Source organism: Dermacentor andersoni, chromosome 7 (assembly GCF_023375885.2).
Source record: "Dermacentor andersoni chromosome 7, qqDerAnde1_hic_scaffold, whole genome shotgun sequence".
Classification (NCBI taxonomy): domain Eukaryota; kingdom Metazoa; phylum Arthropoda; class Arachnida; order Ixodida; family Ixodidae; genus Dermacentor; species Dermacentor andersoni.
Genome location: NC_092820.1, coordinates 97,928,677 through 97,948,396, shown reverse-complemented (window position 1 = coordinate 97,948,396; position 19,720 = coordinate 97,928,677). Strand labels below are relative to the sequence as shown.

At 44.6% G+C, this 19,720-nt stretch overlaps 1 protein-coding gene across 1 annotated transcript in view; it reads right to left on the bottom strand.

Annotated features, from left to right (window-relative positions):
- LOC129380181 (uncharacterized) overlaps positions 1-19,720 on the bottom strand; it is a 37,849-nt gene that overhangs the window by 5,639 nt on the left and 12,490 nt on the right. The gene's annotated exons all lie outside the window — the stretch shown is intronic.

Genomic DNA, 19,720 nt, shown 5'->3' with positions numbered 1-19,720 from the left:
CGGATATTGGCAAGTCGAGGCAGACCCGAGAGACCGTGAAAAATCTGCTTTTGTGACACCAGACGGCCTCTCCGAATTTAAGGTCTTGCCTTTTGGCTTATGCTCTGCCCCTGCCACGTTCCAACGCCTCATGGACACTGTGCTTTCAGGCCTGAAGTGGAAAACCTGCTTAGTGTTCCTCGTGTTCCTTAGTGTTCCTCCGCAACATTTGAAGAACACGTCGTATAGCTTGAAGCGGTTCTGCAATCCATCCGGTCCACCGGCTTTACACTGAAACCGTAGAAGTGCCACTTTGGCTTTGAGGAAATAGTTTCTCGGTCACGTCGTCAGCCACGCAGGTGTCGGCCTGGATCCCGAAAAAGATTGCCGCCGTCTCACAGTTTGCCGTACCATCCGATAAAAAGGCTGTCAGGCACTTACTCGGCCTCTGAGCCTATTACCGGCGGTTTATTGCTGAATTTGCTCGCATAGCGTAGCTGTTAACTCGCCTAACGAGAGACTACGTTGCTTTTGTTTGGGGCGACGAAGAACTAGGTGCATTCAACGACTTTCGGCAACGCCTCCAGGAAGCTCCAGCGCTTGCTCACTTTGGTGAGACCACTCCTACATTGCTCCACACCGATGTCAGCAATGTTGACTTGGGAGCTCTTCTTGTGCAGCGGCAGGAGGACACAGAAAGAGTGCTTGCTTATGCAAGTAGTACACTCTCACGCACAGAGGCCGACTACTCCGCAACTGAGAAAGAATCCCTCGCCGTGGTATGGGCGGTTATGAAATTTCACCCATATTTGTATGACCGCCACTTCACAGTTATCAGCGACCGCGATTGACTCTATTCGTTGACAAACCTTAAAGATCCTTCTAGACGACTGGCGCGTTGGAGCCTGAGGCTGCAAGAGTCTGACCTGACTATGATGTACAAGTCGTGGAAACGGCATAAGGATGCTGACTGGCTGTCTCGATCGCCGATAGAGTCACCTGCTCCACTGGAAGAAGAATACGTAGCATTTCTTTGTGTTCTGGACACATCCACCATCGCGCAATAACAGCGGGACGACCCTGAGTTGCTTGAACTCATCAGTTACTTAGAGGGCAGATTTGCGGAACCCCCTAGAGTTTTCGCAAGAGGACTGTTGTCATTTTGTTTGCGAGCCAAAGTCCTTTACAGAAGAAACGTTTCTTCGACCGCGCCCACCTATCTGCTCGTCATTCCTGCGGCTCTTCGCAGTGAAGTACTTCAAGCCTGTCACAACGAGGTAACTTCTGGTCACTTAGCCTACATGAAAACGTTGGCCAGAGTGCAGCAAAAGTACTACTAGCCGAGACTTCCCACCACCATGAAACATTACGTTCGCACTTGCCTCGACCACCAGAGGCCCAAGTCACCTCCGTCGAAACCAACCGGCCTCCCACAGCCCGTCCAGGTTCCTCGAAGACCATTTGATCAAATCGGAATGTATATTTCAGGCCCACTTCCTACTTCTACTGCAGGCATCGCTTTGTTATCGTCACAACCGACTATCTCACCCGCTGATCTGAAACAAAGGCAATCCAGAGAAGCTCAGCAGCCGAGGTGTCGCGCATTTTAATTGAGCATGTCATGTTGCGGCACGGCGCACCAACTGTCGTCATAACAGACCGAGGAACCGCATTCATGACTGCACTTTTGGATCACGTCTTGCTCCTAAGTGGAACAGCTCATCGGAAGTCAACCGCCTGCCATCCACAAACCAATGGATTAACATAATGCCTAAACAAAACAATTGAAGACACGCTCTCAATGTAAGTGGATGTTAAACATAAAAATCGGGACGACATCCTACCTTATATCACCTTTGCGTATAACACGGCGAAACAAGAGATGACGCTCATAACTCCGCTCACCCTTGTTCACGGACGGGCTGTACGAACGATGTTGAATGCGATGCTTCGACACCATTTTGACGACACTGATAAGGACGCTGACGTGTTTACGCAAAGCGCAGAAGAAACTCCGCAGCTCGGACGCTTGCCGATCTGCCAGCAGCAAGACTACGACGCAGGGCGCTATGATCTTCACCGTAGAATAGTAAGCTATGAAGTCGGCGACAGTGTTAGTTTGGACACCCATACGGAAACGAGGCCTCTCCGAAAAACTGTTAAGGCGATACTTCGGATCTTATCGAGTATTGCGGCGACTCCGTCATGTCACGCACAAGGTCGTTCCCGATAGTCCCAATTGTACGCAGCGCCGCACATACTGTCCTGAACTTGTGCACGTTGTCCGCATGAAGCCGTATGTGCGCGAATAATTATGCCAGAGACCCTTACTTCCGCGAGTAACATTTCTGCTTTAGCATTGGGGCGATGCTCTTTTAGGGAGGGGCAAATGACGCGTGTACTCTATGCAGAAGACAACGACGATGGGGGCATTAGCGGACTCCATCTAGTGGGTGGCTGAGATTCGGCAAGGACAAAGAAGACGTGCCACTGTTCCGTTTGTTTTTGAACAGGTTGTCCTGTTGTTCTTGAAGAACGTCTCCGTCTCTCTGTCTTCTGTCCGAATTGTACCTCGACAATATTATGTTTTTCATGACAGAGTAGTGTGATCAATTGTAATGTTTGTATTCGTGTGTCTACAAACACAACGTAACAAATGCAACAGGTCTGCTCCTCAAGAACAAAACCAACATTTGATGTCAAACGCTTCTATGATGAAGATTTCGGGACCTCGACAATCTTTTGTTATATACCTCGTTTAGTTGTAATGGTCACGCAAGCACTGTATGGCTCACAGTAGGGCATGGTGAGCAGGTTCACTAAAGGAAGACCTTCATTTACCATGAAGTCAAGAGAAAATTGGTGAAATATTGAGAAATTTCTTTGCGAAACCTTCGAGAGAATATGCGGCGGCAGCCGACCTTAGTGCACGGAAGTTCACGGCATGCTCCGCGGCGAAACGCAGCAGCTACGAGAATTAAAGCTGTAAATCATGAAATGCAGCTTTGAGCTCCCTTATATTGAAAATTCTTGCTTCGTTATCAGGATCTTTACAACTGCTGACTTCGTTGACATCGGCAGCAATTCTATCCCATCATGGCTTTGAAGACGTCGTCCGTTGTTACCAGGATCTCGTCGTAGACTGAGGCATATTCGGCGGCCGTACCACCCGCTGACACGCTACGATCATCCGGGTACTACCTGAACGATTTCTAGGTCACCTCGGCAGCACTACTTTTGACATCGGCACGGTTGTCAAATGCGTCGCTAGTGCAGCTGTTAGCACGAAGGAAATACATGGTGCATTGTGGGGACGTATTCTGGGTCGATCACCTTAGGTGAGACTGTCGCCTCGGGCATCGGGTTCGTGGTGATTGGCTGGTCGAACAAAACCGGACGAGCTGATTCGCTGGTTGAGCATTATATAACGCGAAGGCGATAATATCACCGAAAGTGATCGTCGCACAATATGTCCCTTGGTGAAGTATGGGTAGGATAGTGATATCTGCGCTACGTGGCTTTTGTTCTAAAGAAACAACTCAGCTGTTGGGCATGCTTAAATTTCTTCGTTGTACAGGCAACTTCGTTTTACTATTCTCCGTTGTAGTGGCAGCTACAAATAAATGACAGCGATGAGGCAGGAGCATCCTCAATCATTCCTTGTACCGATGAATTCACTACAGAGGCGTTCGGTTTAGTTGCGTTCGAATAAATTGTTTTCTGTGAATACAACTACCTTTTCACGAGACGAGATACTAAGTGTGAAAAGAGTTACAGGGCAGGCAACAACAACGCTTCAGTAGCAATGTTGCTGTGGAAATAGTTGCGATAATATGATGTTTTACTAGGTATGCAAATTAATCTAATCCTCGCTAAAACAGTGTTACAATGAAAGTTTTTAAAGGGACACTAAAGTTAAAAATGATTTTTTCTGCATCAGTAAATTACCGTTCTACAACACCAAAGACACCACTCTTACAACGATAAGACGTTTGGTAAGCCAGAAAAAGCACCAGAACGAAATACGCGTGGCGACGCCTACTTGAGTTTCCGCACCTGGGGGCTGTGACGTCTTGGATTTTGATGGCATCTTCATGGCCTACTAATTATATGTAGTGGTACAGATTGACTACATTGTGTTCTAAAGGAACCAAATATTAAACATGGCAAGTTTCGGAACCTTTATTCAGCCAACGCGGCCCAAATGCGAAAACATACTTTGGAATCCCTGACGTCACGCTGACGTACCAGCGCTGGGGCTTCAGCGCGAAATTCAAATACTGATACTTGGACCTTCATTTTCTCATCTAATAATTAAAGTATTTTTTTAAATGACTGCCTGCAGGCTTCTCAAACAATGCTTTATTAGTCTAAACTGATTTATTGTTTCGCTTTGATGTACCTTTATGCCAAGTAATAATGTAAATACACGATTGACAGAAAACGTAATGGTGTTACCTTTGATTTAGCTATACTTGGCTACCAATACTAGCAAAATTTTTTACGACTATGAGTAACAGGCCATTTAAACAACTATGATACAGCTTTTCTGGCAATGAGATAAAATATTTACTACCTATTACAAACTTTTATTACGGCTGGCATTTATTCAATAACGACATACCCTACCTAAATTCAACAGTGCTGTACGGCAACACGCTGGGAGTAATGAACAGTTCTTAAACAAAACGTAAATACGTTCAACTAATGCTGACTGAAGAGAGCCAGGGTTACGCAGGACCAAAAAAAAATGCTTCGGTATTCATTATTTTCAAATCTCAAAATTTTCATTTTATAAAGCGTAGTTAACACAATTTATAACAACGTCGTTGTGATTAACCAGAATGAGTAAACATGTAATTTATTCGCATGTCTGCAAAAAACTTTGCAGAAGCATCAAATGTTTCTTGCCCATCCTCTCGTCCTGCCTGAAATGATCTGTCGAGTGAACTACAACGCGTTTTGCGCACGTAGTACTATTATTATACCTAACATTGTTATTAATAGTAATAGTATTATATATGAAAAACACATCCACACAGACAGGGAAATAGGGAAGAAGCCGGCTGGCAACTACCACCTAGAGGGACACGAAGCCTTCCTACTCTTCAGGAAGGAGGGATAATAGTGACGCAGCTATAATGCGCAACAAATACTAGATTGCCTATTCAGAAATTGCAGCTGTGTAGCTTTGGCATCTATTGTACTGGAATCGGCTGCCCCTAAGGATCTGTCGAATCATTGCAACTCCAGGAAACGACGCAACACATCGTGTGACCATATACCTTTGTCCTGAAATATTGTATCAGCAAACAACTGCGTCTACCTGTTGAGTTTTCCTACAGCCTTCATTCATACGTGCAGTGCGACAACGCAGGGCAGTGTGATGTTTACAACTTTTTCATAGGGCGTGGCTCGACGGAAACTAGCACCGACAGAAACATCGGCGCCAGTTTGCGCCAGTGACTGCATGCGGTACATCGCATGGTTTCATGCTCCCATTGTCTCGAAACTATCGATGGATTGCACATTCATATCGATAGTTTCACATTTTGTATTTAACTATCTTTGTTAAATAATTTCTGCAAATGCTCGTATATTCTTCCGGCAATGTTTGGTGAATGTTTCGATTCTTTTAGTCTATTGTAGTTCAGGTAAACTGTCCTAATGTTTGACAGTTTTGGTTTTCATTTATTTTTCACGACGCGCCAAGATTCTTCAAATGGTGTTGGCACTTTCAACATTTCATCAAAAAGTACGCCAGAATCACCCGCATACTCATCGTCATCGCTTCCTCTCGATGGCACATGAAGTAATATTGATGTTTATTTGGGCGGAGCTCCACGTTACCGCCTTCGCATTACTCTCAAACATCGACCCACACGCACAAGAGGGACGTGATGACGCTACTCACAATTTTCGTACGCGTAATTCACGTCAAAAACACTACGGCAAACTACGAATGAATGCTCACGCTAGCCGCTTCCTACAAGCATCAAAGCAGAATTACAATTTCACAAAACGTTTGTACAGCGCACTTGTTTCTGCCCTACGAAATGTCTGTTTATATACAAAAACTTTTCGGAAGTTAAGGACCATACTCGCACTGCAGGCTGCGGCTTACCCACAGACGTGCACAATATCATAATCATCAGCAGCAGCAGCTGCAGCAGCCTATTTTATGTACACTGCAGGACGAAGGCCTCTTCCTGCGATATTTAATTCCAAGGCTCTCCCGCGAACCGATTCCAGCTAGCGCACGCGAGCTTCCCAATTCCATCGCCCCACCTCGTCTTCTGCCGTCCTCGACTGCGCTTCCCTTCTCTTGGCACCCATTCTGTAACCGTAGTGATCCACCGGTTATCTAACCTACGCATTACATGACCTGCCAAGCTCAATTTTCTTATGTTAAAGTCAATTACAATATCGGCTATACCCGTTGCTCTCTGGTCCAAAGCGCTCCCTTTCTCTCTCTTAACGTTATGCGTAGCATTCGTCATTCCATCACTCATTGCGCGGTCCTTAAGTTGTTCTCAAGCTTCTTTTTCAGCCCAAGTTTCTGCCTGATATGTGAACGCAGGTAAATTGCACCGGTTGTACAGATTCCTCTTCACTGATAATGGTAATATTCCAGTCAGGAGCTGACAATGTCTGCCGTATGTGATGGAACTTTTTTTTTTTAATTTCCTTCTCGTGATCACAGTTCTCTGTGAGTGATGGTCCTAGGTGACCGTATTCCTTCACAGCCTCTAAAGGCTGACTGGCGATACTGAAATCTTGTTCCCTGGCCCGCCTGTTCATTATTACCTTGCTCCTCTGGATATTAACCCTCGACCGGACTTATACACTCTCTCTGTTGAGGTCCTCAATCACTTGTTTCAAGTCGTCTCCAGTGTAGCTTAACAGGACAATACCATCTGCAAACAGAAGGTTGCTGAGATATTCGCCGTGGTACTGAATCCTAAGCCTGCCCAGTTTAATAGCTTGAATACTTCTTCAAAGCACGCATTGAATAGCAGCGGAGAAGATTGTGTCTGCTTATCTAACCCCATTCTTTATAGAAATATTTCTACTTTTCCTGTGGAGAATTAAGGTACCTGTGGAGTCCTTGTAGATATTTTCCAAGATATTTGTGTAAGTGGCCTGTACTCCTTGATTACATATTGCCTCTATGACTGCTGGTATCTCTACTGAATCAAATGCCTTTTCGTAATCTCTATAATTGTAATATCATATAAAGAGGCGGATTGAATTCAGCAGATTTGTCGATTACGTGAATAATGAGATGGATGTGATCCATTGTAGAGTATTTCTTCCTCTAGACAACTTGTTCCCTTGGTTGACTAAAGTGCAGTGTTGCCCTTATTCTGTTGGAAAATATCTTGGTGAATACATTACATATTATATGGAGTAAGCTAATGGGCCCATAATTTTTCAATTCTTTGGCGTCTCTCTTTTTGTGGATTAGTACGATGTATGCATTGTTCAAGTTCCCTGGGAACCTGATGTTGATAGACTAGACACTTCGTATAGAGAGCCGGCAGTTTTTAAAGCATGATATCTCCTCAATCTTTGATTAAATCTACTGTTTATCCATGGTCTGCAGCCACCTTTATCCGTTTCATGCCTTGCAAGGCATTTCTAGCCTCATCGCTAGTTATAGGAGTCTCTGCGACCTGTTCATTACGGCCTCGAATGGAGTTATTGTGGCTTCTCCGGGTACTATACAAGTCAGTACAGAATTCTAGCGCTGCTTTTACTGTACCTTCAATATTGCTGATGATATTACCGTACTAATCTTTAGTGCTTATGCAACAGCAAAGGCTAAATTCTCCCATTTGAATGCCGCTGCCGCTTCTCTACCGTTTTCTGGAGCTCGCTAACATAATTATGTAGGGCTGCTCCTAATAAGGTCTCGATCTTTTGTCTTCAAAAGAAGATTTATAAATAGTACGTATATCTTCTGAAATAAGAACGTGGAAATATTGCGTGCGACTGCTGCAAGCTTTCTTTCACAATACAATGCACAGCTCCTTTCGGAGCGATAGCCAAGGTTTAGAAATTACGTTTCTTGAGTTTTAGTGCAAATTACCATGTTTTATGATGTGATTGTGCACAGGTTTTACAAATGTTTTGTTTCTCGCCTTGTTTCGGCATCTGTTCTTTTTTGCTAGTTTCCGACAGTCCTGCGCGCATGCGCGCATTGTCCTGCTGCAGCGAAATGTTTCTGACGAACAGCCACAACTGTAAGTAGCTCTTCTACTGTTTGCCTCACCTCCTGTTTGTCACGTATGTTGCGCTTCACCATCGTCAAACATACATCACCAACTGGCTCAGAATTCTACTCCTCTAAAAAGGAAGCAGCGGTTTGGTCTACTGCAAATGTGGACCAATCAACACTCTGAAAGACGTACGTCGAACAGCACATTCTTCATTCTAAACCAATGAGGCGGGAGATATTTAAATCAAAGAAAAGAACCTTCGTAGTTCAATGATAATGAACAAGAAAATATTGTGACGCTGCACGGCACAGCCGATGGAAGAGAATGTGTAGGTGTGTGCAAAGAGCTGGCCGCAGCCTGTTCGCATTGCATAACTGTCCTGTCCCTTGCACTGCGCTAACCCTCTATCGTGTTGTAATTAAACCCATCCTATCTGTAACAATTTTGTTGGAAGTGCAAGGTACATCACACTGGATGACCGAGCTATACTACACCTTCGACGGTACGAATGGTTGGCCGGGCTACCCCCGGGAGACGCTGACAAGTGTGATTCGGATCAAGCCGGCGTTCGCGAGGAAGCCGCTGAATAAAGCATTCGACCAAGGCAAGCTGGCTACTTGACACGTCATCCAGACGCACGCACATTCGCAGACAAAGCAAATGCGCGCTACGAGGGCTGGTTGAGACAGTACCCGAGGGTGAGCTGCCACAATGAATGGAGCGTGTCGCGCAGCTCTCTGGCGTTGTGTTTTTTCTTTCCGGTAGTGTCCTTATGTGATTCGACAATAACGAAGGCTCGCTCAGAACTTCGTACAGATTCACCTAAGAGTTTAAAGAAATAATTTTGTGATTCCATTTCGAAAAGGAAGGGCTGGAGCAGACACTTTCACGACGAGTGCAGCTACGGGAAGAGACGTGTACTGCCTACATTGAGGAAATCCTGAAGCTCTGCAGAATTGTGAAAGCAGGTATGCCGGACGGCGACAAGGTTGACCAGTTGCTTAAATGAATCGTCGAAGCTGTATACAAATTTTTTATCTGTTAGGAAGACCTCACTACCCCTTCCGACTTAAGGCGCCACTCTCGTACCTTCAAGATTCTTAAAACGCGCCATATTCTTCTCAAGTTTGATCGGCTGAAAAATGTGAGCAACGCCGCAAGTGTGCACCCAGTTGCCTCTAACGACTTTTCTGTGTTGCTACGACGAGTTATCCGAGATGAGATGGCTCATTTTCAAGGCGCAGATGCCAGCAGCGTGCGCCAGCAATGCTCCGTCGATGAGCGCTATTATGAGGCACCAGCCGCCTCGCCACAATCTGCCTAGAGGGACGATCCCGTTTACAACACCTATGCCCAGAGCCTATGGTCCAGCCATAGCTACGAGTTTTGACCGCCGACATGACAGACAGCCGCGACGTGCGTCTGTCGCCAGCATCACGCCTTAGAGGTCTATGCCCAACTTCAATGAAAGTTGCAGGTCATCTGTTTTCTACAGCTGCGGGGCTCAGGAAGACGTCACGAGGTATTTACCTCTTGGCCTAAAGCATATTCCGCGAGATTGTATATTCACCCCGCATGCAAGAAGCTTCATCCTGGCAATCATTTGTCCCTTTTTGTCAGCTACATCGAGAGTACACGCCAAGTAAGGACTACCCAATATCTGACCACAGCCTTGCTACAATCGCCAAATCGAACACGTCGGTATCATCTCGGAACATCTCGGTATCACCGCTCGCCTACGCCGCCCCATCTGGGAAACTAACTGATGCGACCGATGGAGCTGAGGTAGCGGGATTGTCACTTTTTCAAATGCATCCGCCTTTTGCTATGTTAAAGAACAAAGTGCGTGTTTTTGCCGATGGTGTGAATTCGGTGGCTTTGGTAGATACAGGAGTTTCCTTGTCTGTGATGTGTACTTGTTTCAAGAATCGCCTAGGACCAAAAGTGATGTTTGTTTGGGACGGTAATACCACGTTTCGCGGAGTTTGAGGTGAACTGCTGCGTCCTGCTGGAGTAGGTTCAGTTCTCTTCCCCGTTGGCGGAAATGCATTTAGATTTGAATTTACCTTACTCGAACGCGCCACGCATGACGTATTCTTGATATTGACATTTTACGTTCGTGTGAAGCAACATTAGACAGCAGGATTGGCGAAATTTCACTTAGCAGCGATGTTAGAGCACCATCGCATGACGATATTCGATCCGATTCTCAAGAAGTATTTTCCGTGTAGACTGATGTACAATCGTCTGCAATATGAGCGGGAAGACGCGAACGCGTGGCAAATAGACTCAAAACCGAGTTAGAGCTTTACGCTGATGGCGCTGTCGACAACAGAGGGGACAGAGGGATGCTCTTCCGCTGTGCTTGCTTTTTTTTTCGAAAGCGGTAGCTTTGACATTTCACTTGCCACCGACAGCACATAAGACGGTTGTGTGTCACGGTGACTTCCGGCTGGTCCTTTTTTCTTTCATAGTATTTGTATTTTTAGTTCCTGCGTTTAGTGCAAGGTGCTTTCATTTATACCCCAATAAGGACCTCGTGTATACCTTATTAAGGCGAAACCCTTTGTAGGCTTTCAGCAGACCTGACCGCCGGAGTGTCCGCCGAAGCGCCATCACGCCATATGGAGAGAGATTAAACATAGATTAAAGAATGAAAAATGGTTGATAGTGGCAGTTAGTGACTGATAACGCTATAATAGAGATTGGTAAAAGGTATTAATCACTGGTAATTACTAATAATGACTACTAATGACTGGTAATGACTACTAATGACTTGTAATGACTGGTAATAACTATCAAATGAGCAATATATCTAAAAAAACTTGTAATGGCTACAATTGGTAAGCAATGACTGAAATGATTAGTAAACACCAGTAATTACTAATAATCACTGAAATGACTTGTAATGGCTACGAATGACTATGAAAGGAGCAATATGTCTAACGACAAATTGCAACAACTACAATTGATTAAAATGACTAAAAATACTTAGTAATGACCAGTAATGACAAATAATGCCTGAAATAACTTGTAATGACTGCTGATGACTAAGATAAGACCAACATGTCTAACGACGGCTTGTAATAACCACAATTCATTACAAATTACTAAAAATACTTAGTGGTGATTTGAGCAGTAACCACTAATAATCACAGAAATGACTTGACTAGTAATGGATACGATATGACCAATATGTCTAACAACAACTTGTAATTACTACAGTATATTAGAAATGACTAAAGATGCTTCGTATTGGCCAGTAATGAGCAATAATGACTGAACGAGAGGAAAGGGGTTAACCTATGGGCCCGATTTCTATTAACTGTATCATAAGAAGCCAACAAACAATGACACCAAGGACAACACAGGTAAAATAGCATGTATTTGCTGATTGAAATAAAGAAATTATAAATCAATGTAACTGAAAATGGATTAAAAGACAGCTTGCTGCAGGTGGGGAACCATCCCACATCCTTCGCATTACGCGTGCGATGCTTTACCAATTCAGCAACCGCCACCGCCGTCTTCCCACCCACTTTCTGGGGTATTTATGTGTTACTACTAGTACTAACCCTGGGAGTGTTAGCCAGCGCCGCCACTCACAAGCCTTGGTGGCGGATGTGGAACATCCTTTCTGCCGCAAGCGTCACGAGTACGTGATTTTTCTGGCTGAAGGCAACTGGTCAATACGCGTAATGCGAAGGATGTGGGGTTGTTTACCCACCGGCGGCAAGTTGTTTTTTTTTTATCCACTCTCAATTCTATTGATTTATAATTTATTTATTTCAATCAGTAAGTACAAGTGATTTCACCTGTGTTGTCCTTGGTGTCTTTTTTTGTTGGCTTCGTATCATTAATAAAAATCGGGCCCCTTGGTTAACCCCCTTTCCTCTCGCTCATTACATAACGAGGGTCCCAAATTCGGCAACAGTGATGCTTTGAGGTAGAGCGTGTGAGTTTATTCACCAGTTTCCTTCACTCAAGAAGATCACGTACTCGTCACGCCTTCTGCAGAAATGATGTTCCACATCCGCCGTCTAGGCTTGTGAGTGGTGGTGCTGGCTAACACTCCCGGGGTTTGTTCTAGTAGTAACACAAAACTAGCCCAGAATGTGGGAGGGAAGACGGCGGCGGCGGTAGCTCAATTGGCAGGGCATTGCGCGCGCAATGCGAAAGATGTGGGATCGTTCACCACCTGCGGCAAGTTGTTCTTTTTATCCACTTTCTATTCCATTGATTTTTAATATCTTTATTTCAGCCAGTAAGTGCAAGTAATTTCCCCTGTGTTGTCCTTTGAGTTAATGTTTGTCGGCTTCTTATAATACTGGCTGAAATGACTGGTAATGACTACGAAATGACCAATCTATCTAACGACAACAAACGAGAAAGAAAAGAAAGAGAAGACGCAACGACAAAGAGGCGAATACTAAGAGGAGAAAGAGTAGGCTTTCGCTGTTCACCTCTTGAGAGAAATCTTAAGAGACCCTGTAATCTTTAGCGCATCGTCTCACATGTTACAGGCTTCAGTGCTTACGCATCGAAACAGTGATACTATTGATCCCGCTTCGGTGCGCAAAGGTAACCAGCGACCGCAATGTCAAACGGCGTTATCAGTGTGCGCTGGCGATGTGTAGTTCTGCACTTTCTATACAGAGACCCATGGCAGAAGTACCAAGGGTAATTAGAAAGTGACTTCCTTTCCACTTTGTTTCCGATAGCGTCCACCACGTGTCACGCGCATAGCAGTGTTCGAGGCTATCTTACAGATGATTCTGTGTTCCCGCTCATATTGCTCACGATAGTACGTGTTCTTTCCAAGATGGCAATGTTCATCCCAGTGACCTCGTCGTGCTAACGTGTTGATTTTTTCTGTGGTTTAATTGAACCGGAATACGTCAACACTCTCAAGAGGAATGCACTTGTCTCTCGCTCACTTACCGAAGTTGTGGAAGGTTGTGCACAAGTGTGGATGGTGAATGTGTACTCTGAGTCAGTTTTCTGCTTGATTTAAGGTAGCACGTCTTGAGGAAGCTGGTGCTGTAATCATTGGTACAGTGCTACTTTTACGGAGGCAAGCTTGTCACTCAGTGACCATTGTTCACAATTTAGTTGCATAATAAATTACATTGCTCCCCTCTTCCCACCAACAAGCGCTACAAGAGCTCCTTGCCCGCGATGCTTCAGTGTTTGGCTTTGCACAGGAACGTCAACATTCACCACTGCACTCCCGCGCACACAACCGCATCCATACTGGAACAGCGTCGACCATACGGCCGCTGGACTTCAGGACTGCGGGGACCACCGACTGCACAGCAGAAGAACTACCTACAATGGTGCGCTTGTTTCTATACAGTATAATCTCTCTCTCTGTCACCAATACCACAGAAGCCGTACCACGTTTATTCAGCCGAGCGCAAAGTGATTCCCGAAGAAGTTACAGACATGCTACAGAAGGGCGTTATCTAAGGGTGCAATAGTCCGTTCGCGGCTACAATTATATTGTTCAAGACGAAAGTTGATTCGTGGTGACTATGCATCGACTGCAAGCGCCTAAACGCACTGACAAAGAAGGACGTGTATCCTCTCGCACGTATGGTTGATGCCATTGACTGTAGACATTCTGCCTCGTACTTCTCCTCTGCCCATCTGCGCTCAGGGAACTAGAAGATACCTATGCACCCGCCACGCAAGGAGAAAACTGGATTAAAGAGGCCGGATGAACCCTTCGAATTTAACGTAATGCTCCTGCTACATTTTAACAATTTATGAATACGATTCTGTGCGGAGTTCGATGGGAATAATAGAGGGGTTACGTGGACGACGTTGTCATTGAAAGGAAGATATTTCACGCGCACAATCAACGAAGGGAAAACGTCCTTGACGGCAAGCTGGACTGATTTAAACGTCCGCAAAAAGTGCCACTTCGGTGAGCGCCAAACACGTGTGTTGGGTGTACTCCGCAGCAAAGAAGGCATCTATCCGGAGCCGCAGAAGCTTGCAGCCATTTGTGACTTTCAACAGCCAAAGAAGGCAAAAGACCTCCGACGTTTCGTGGGATTCCGCAGTTTCCTGGGAAGCGTGAGAAACATCACCCTCCAATCAGACATGTTCTTGCGCCACTCGGTAATCTGCAATGGACTTATCTTTCATTATTGTTGACCGTTTATTGTATTAGGCGAATTATTCTGCTGACGGCACTCCACTTCTCGTCGTGGTTACTCAGGCATTTAGACCTATGATCCTCCATGCCATGCACGATGACGTAATGTCAGGTCACTTCGACTTTGCTCGGACGCTCCGCCCACTGCACCAGCGTTTCTTTTGGTTCAAGGTCCGGAAAATCGCCAAGCTGTACGTTTCCAGCTGCGCAATGTGCCAGCGCCATAAGCAGTTAACGACGACTTCTGCAGGTGTCATGCTGCCAGTTAAGCTGCCGGCCTTGCCATTTTGGAAAGTTCGTGTCAACTTACTGCGTCGCTTCCCTAAGTGTACTGCCGGACGTTGTTGGAATATTGTGCGAGTGGGATTTTTGACCTGGTATAACGAGACGCCAGCACTTGCTTCGGCTATAGCAGCTGGCGTTTCATATTTCCTGCAGTACTTCGTTATTCTTCGTCATGGTGGTTCACGCGTTGTGATTAGAGATCGTAGACGGCAGCTTATCACTTCATCAACAACGTCCCCAGTAAACTGCCGTTTACTGCGGACGTGATTACTGCCCCTCGATCCTTCACAACCCGTTCACAAATGGCATCACTGAGCTCACGAATCATATCCTGACCAATATGCTTGGCATGGGGGCATAGGATCGGCGACATGGCAGTGGTCCTTATCTCTTTCTCGCTGCTTGCGCAAGCTTGCGTCGTGATCAAACCCACGAAAGAGTAGGCTGTAGCTGATTTCACCGACGGGAAGGCGTATAACGGCGACTTGGAAAGAGTTCTGCGGTGGTTACCTCCAGTGACGGTGGATTGACGAAAATGCCTGGCACTGACTGAATCGGTCTTTTTGTCGCTCTTCAACAGCCGCAAATGGACGCTGGGCGGCACTGACACAGCTGCTGGCATTCCGCTCCAAATTGACCACAGCAGCACTTTGTCAACGGGGCATGGGACTGCCGACATGTTAGTGGTCCTTATCTCCTTCTTGCTGCTTACGCAGGTTGGTTTTTCGCTCCATAGTTGCAAATGGTATCATTCCATTATGCCGGTTCCACCCCAGTGTTCCGTGTTTTTGGCTTTGAAGTGCTAGTATCACGAAATACCACACAGGGTAATTCGCAGACAGCAGTTCTTGCTGTTTCGAAGCGCTGGCTTTTATTTGGTTATTTTGCTGTTGTGGAGGGGAGACGTTGAAAGAAATGCAGGGCCTTCTACTGCGCAGAATAAACAGTTGCTTGAAGGACAGGCTACACCTATTTCTCAACTGTCGGCAGTTGAAGATGCCCAAAGGCTGATGTAACGGAATTGGAATGACGTCTAGCTTCTTTAGAAAGACATGTCTCGAACATAGAGGAAATGCGAACAGTAATAAATAATATAACAGAACAGCAGCAACGAGACCAAGATGCGATGTCCCTCGTTCTTAAGAAATTAGATTACCTTGAAAACCGGGAGAGGTATGCGAATATGGTCTTGGACGGATTAGAGATTCTGCGGCCAGCAAGACAAGTGCTCAGGCTGAAGATATGATTCTTAATTTGTGCTGCACGAAACTTCCGCTCACTTCCGTTAACATTGAGCGTGCCCACAGAATAGGGCCATATCATACAAATCAAATACGGCCAGTAATCGTTCGATTGCCTCCTTCAAGACGCGACAGCAGATCTTGACGAAAGCATATAACCTAAAGAGGACGGAGTACATACCCAAAGGCTGATGTAACGGAATCGGAATCACGTCTGCCTTCTTTAGAAAGAAATCTCCCGAACATAGAGTAAATGCGAACAGTAATAGATAATATACCAGAATAGAACATAACATAACATAATATAACAGAATATCTGAAGATTTTCCACATTCAGTCCGCGAAAAAAGAAATAAACTTTGGGCATTTGCAAAAGAAAATAGGAAGGAGGGAGTGAAACCGTTTCTAAGATTTGATACCTTATACCTGGGAGACAAACGATATTGAATCTAAAAGCACAACTGGTGACGTAGTCGAAACGTGATCCTTGTCGCTTTCTGTGGTGACACATCAGCTCAGACTCCCGATTGCCAATTGTAGAAGCCTTAGAAACAAAGTGAATAACTTTCATTTACTATTAAATTCTGTTGAGCCCACAGGAACTGAATCATGGCTCGATTCTACCGTCCTCGATAGAGAAATGTTACCTCTTGATTGTCACAGTTTTAGGCGGGACCATGAACCAAGGAGAGCAGGAGTATTCATTCTTGAAGATCCGACTTGCCGTGTGTTCGAGTTGATTCTTATTTGGAATGTGAATCTGTATTTTGCAAGTTGCTGGCCGAAAATGGTAAAAGTACTGTTATTGGATCTTATTACTGACCCCCTGATGTTTCTTATGAGTTTGCACAAATGACCACTTTTCTTGAGACAGTTGAAAGAGGTCACATTATATTGGGAGGAAACTTCAATCTCCGCAGTACAAATTGGTGATCGGGCAATATGCTTACACGTATGGCCACACGCAGCTTATATACAGCTTTCTTTGAGTTCATGCATGAAAATATGCCCCATCAGTTCCTAAGAGACCCTTTGCGTAATGATGGCACTGGTAATGTGCTTGATCTGTTGTTTTTTATGCACGCATTGTTGTATCAAATGTACGTGTTTTGCCTGCTATAAGCGATCATAATGGTATTGTAGCCGTTACGATCTTTCGAAATGTGTGTGTATCCAAAAAACCTCCTAGAACTGTGTGTGCATATAAGAAGGCTAACTAAGCAGCACTAAAATTAGCTCTTGAATCTTATTTTCGTACTTTTGACTCATTGGCCGATGACTTAAACGTGGAAGAGTTATGGGGTATACTTAGAACAAGCCTTTCGAACTGCGAGATGACTTTCTTCTCCTTCGAACTTGGTAACTCAAGTAAGGTCGAAATTTTTGTTAATTATTTTTCATGAGTATTTTAGTCTACTCATTCAAACATACGTGACGTTAATATTGTTGATTTTGCGGTCGAAGCCGACGAAATGTCTGAGGTTGTGTTTAGTGTGACGGGCATCGAACGGCTATTACACTGTTTCAAGCCAACAAAAGCGTGTGGTCCGGATGATATCCCTGCATCATTCCTTATAAATTGCTCCAGCATATTATGTTTGTACTTCTGTCGCTTATTTCAAGATTCCTTAAATAACAGCGTTGTTCCTGGTGGTTGGAAACTAGCGCTAGTGGTGGCAATTCATAAGAGTTGACAGAGGTACCGTGTTGAGAATTACAAGCCAGTATCCTTAACTAGCATTGTATGTAAGGTTATTGAACATGTGATTTATAGCTGCATCATGTCTCATCTTGATAACAACGTTCTTCTTCATCCTACTCCTTATGGATTTCGGCAGGGCTTTTCGTTTACGACACAATTGGTTGCATTCCCTCATTAGCTAGTCTCTGCAGCCGACAAGAAACAAATTGTTGACTGTATACATCTGGTTTTTAAAATGGCTTTTGATGTCGTTAAGCAGACTCTACTGATCGCTAAACTTCGACGTTACAAATTGGATGACAAAGTTATGGCATGGATGTCTGAGTATCTTCGCTCAAGAGAGATATCTGTGGCTCTCAACGGATGTTCCTCTAAAATGTTCCTGTGACTTCTGGTGAACCACAGGGATCAGTTTTATGCCCACTTTTATTTTTGTTGTTTATTGCTGACATCACTTTGGGCATTACATCATCGTTAAGAATGTTTGCAGATAACTGTATAGTATACAGGGTCATCAATCGCGAATCTGACCAACAAGCCCAACATCATGATTTGGATTTGATTGCCACATGGTGTGAAAAATGAAAAATGTTGCTGAGTGGCAAAAAAAGTGTACACGTCGCCGTTACCAGAAAGTGCTCATACAACAGTAATCATTACACTATAAGGAATGCTAGTCTTGAACAAGTGACACAATATAAACATTTAGGTGCACTTGTTCTGGTGATCTTAGGTGGAACAGACTTGTTACTCATGTTAGGAACAAGGCTAGAAGAGCATTGGGTTTCCTGAAACGTAACTTTCGTAGTTTGCCACAGAAACTTAGGAAGCATCTGTATTTCACACATGTCCGCAGTACACTGGAGTATGCCTGCTTTTGCTGGGATCCATATACTAGTGATCTTGTAGATAAACTAGAAAAAGTGCAGAACAGAGCAGTTCGATTTGTCTTGGCAAATATTACAGGATGCTAGGATACTAAGCATGACAGAAAGCCTAAAAACCATTAAATTTGCGTCTTCTTGAACACCATCGTGGTTATTTCAGATTCTGACAACGAGCTCGCGGCTCGAATCCCGGCCATGGCGGCCGAATTTCGGTGGGGGCGAAATGCGACAACACCCGTGTACTTAGATTTAAGGGCACGTTAAAGATCCCCAGGTGGTAAAAATTTCCGGAGTCCTCCACTATGGCGGGCCTCATAATCAGAAAGTGGTTCTGGCACGTAAAACCCCATAGTTTAAAAATATCTGAGATTAAAATTCCTTCATAACATGTACTAGTCTAAAACGGAGATAGCCAGGGAATTGTATTTTCAGCCGCCCACATATGTTTCTAAATGACGAGATCACAAATTAAAAACACGTGACATTTTTAAAACTGATGCTTTCCGCTGCTCCTTCTTTGTTCGTACTATAAGAGATTGTAATACTCTACCATCTTACACTGTCTGTACTTGTTCAAATTATGATTTCTTGCATGCAGTTATGAATGTATTTTTGAGTTTTTGTTTATATCAGTTGTGCCTTCCCTGCTGTAATGTCTGAATGGCAAAGTAGTTAACCAGCAAATAAATATTAAACAAATAAATATATCTCTCTATATTTCACAATATTGGGATTCTATTTTACCATTTGTTATGGACGCTTACAATACTGCCGAGCATGAAGTCACAAGTGATGCGCATTTCTTTTTTCTGTACGCACGCAACCCTCAAAGCTTCATCGACACCATCCTCCCCTGGTCTCCACACGATGACCCTTCAGTAGGCCAGACTTTATGTCGTGCCAAAGAAGCCCGGCGACTGGCTTTGTTCTAGACTCTCTCCTCTGAAGATCTTGCGAAGTCTCGTTAATACACCCGACATATGCTCGTCACAATTGTGCCTGGGGACATTGTTGTGTTTTGTACACCTGTACGGAAAAATGGGCTGTACGCAAAATTTCTGTCACAATACACAGGCCCATACGTCATACTGATACGCTTGATTCACAGGCGATACGTCCTCGCAACAGTCACTTAGCACAACCAGCATTCACGTAAAACGCAAGTCGTGCACGTCGCGCGACTCAAACTGCAGCACCATCTGGCTAGGTAACCCGTTCGGAGAGCTTTGTTTTCCACCAAG